Raw genomic sequence first — 2,107 nt, forward strand, 5'->3', positions numbered from 1 at the left:
AACACCCCTTCCCACATGTCTGTGTGTAGAATGCTGTGTCTCACACATTTTCTCTGACTCTGATGGGAGTAACTGAGACTGTGTCTGAATCTGATCACTAGCCTGTATATCCCCAAGGGGCTTGGGTGTATCTGGGCCCTTCTGGCCTCTAATATCCATGATTTGAACCCTCCTCCCCACTCAGAGAAAATCACCACCCTGAAATGTCTGGGATTCTGCATAATTCTTATTCTTTTGGACACCCCCCCCTCCACCTGGAGCCAGTGGCCTCCCTCCTTTTATCCTGCCCTTTCACCAATGCTCCCCGCCCTGGAGTCATTGTGAGCACAGGAATTCTCTGACGCACAGAGGAGGTAGAGGGTGATGACAGCATGCACAGTAGGAAGCCCAAATGTACACTTAGGCCTTGTCACCCTGGGAAGTCTGTCAACTGTACTGGCCACATGCTCCCAGAGGCCTGGCCTCCCAGCCAGACACCCCCCAACTCCCACCCTGGACCCTCAGCCTTTTGCCCCACCTTCCAGAGCCAAACATGCCTGTTAGTGCCTTATCCTAAATCAAGGAGATGTCTCCTCAAGAGAGATTGCTCTCCTCTCCAGGAAACTGCTCCAGGAAACCACTCTAATTTCAACCATTTTGTTTGAATAAAATGAAATTCACATAACATAAAATGAATTTTTTTTTTTTTTGCACCTGTGCCACATAGCTTGCAGAATCTTTGTTCCCTGACCAGGAATTGAACCTGGGCCACAGCAGTGAAAGTGCCAAGTCCTAACCACTGGAGCCAGGGAGTTTCTCTAAAATGAACCATTTAAAGTATACGATTCAGACTTCCCTGGTGGTCCAGTGGTTAAGAAGCCACCTGTCAATGTAGGGGACAAGGGTTCAATTCCTGGTCTGGGAAGATCCTACATGCCATAGAGCAATTAAGCCCATGTACCGCAAATACTGAGCCTGCATGCTTTACAGCCTGTGCTCTGCAACAAGAGAAGCCACTGCGATGAGAAACCCACACACCAAAAGTAGAGAGTAGCCCCCACTTGCTGAAACTAGCAAAAGCCTGAGTGCAGCAAGGAAGACCCAGAGCAATCAAAATAAAGTGCACAATTCAGTGGCTTTTAGTGTGTTCATTGTGTTGTGCAACCACCACCTTTATATAGTTCCAGGTCCCTTCCATCACCCCAAAAAGGAGACCTTGTACCCATTAACCAGTCACTCCCCACTTCCTCCTCCCCGCAGCCCTTGGCAACCAATAATCTGTCTCTATGGATATGCTTTCTCTGGATATTTCATATAAGTGGAATCATATAATGTGACTTCTCTTAACTGGCTTATTTAACATAGCATGATTTTGAGGATTATCCATCTTGTAACATGTATTAGCTCTTTATTACTTTTCTGGCTGAATAATATTCCATCGCACAGATGGGCCACTTTCTGTTTATCCATCTACTCATTAATGGACATTTGGGTTGTTTCCACCTTTTGGTGGTTGTAACTAATGCTACTGTGAACACTACTTTACAATTATTTGTTCATGCGTGGGATGTTGCTTCAGTCGTGTCTGACTCTGTGTGACCCTGAGAACTATAACCTGCAAGGCGTCTCTGTCCATGGGGTTCTCCAGAATACTGGAATGGGTTGCCATGGAGTCCTCCAGGGGGTCTTCCCAACTCAGGGATCGAACCTACATCTCTTATGTCTCCTATATTGGCAGGTGAGTTCTTATCCACTAGCACCACGTGGGAAGCCCACTTTTTTCAGTTCAATTCAGTTCAGTCACTCAGTCGTGTCCGACTCTGCGACCCCATGAATCGCAGCACGCCAGGCCTCCCTGTCCATCACCAACTCCTGGAGTTCACTCAAACTCATGTCCATCCAGTGGGTGATGCCATCCAGCCATCTCATCCTCTGTCGTCCCCTTCTCCTCCTGCCCCCAATCCCTCCCAGCATCAGGGTCTTTTCCAATGAGTCAGCTCTTCACATGAGGTGGCCAAAGTATTGGAGTTTCAGCTTCAGCATCAATCCTTCCAATGAACACCCAGGACTGATTTCCTTTAGGATGGACTGGTTGGATCTCCTTGCAGTCCAAGAGACTCTCAAGAGT

Source organism: Bison bison, unplaced genomic scaffold (assembly GCF_000754665.1).
Source record: "Bison bison bison isolate TAMUID 2011002044 unplaced genomic scaffold, Bison_UMD1.0 scf7180017864365, whole genome shotgun sequence".
Classification (NCBI taxonomy): Eukaryota; Metazoa; Chordata; class Mammalia; order Artiodactyla; family Bovidae; genus Bison; species Bison bison.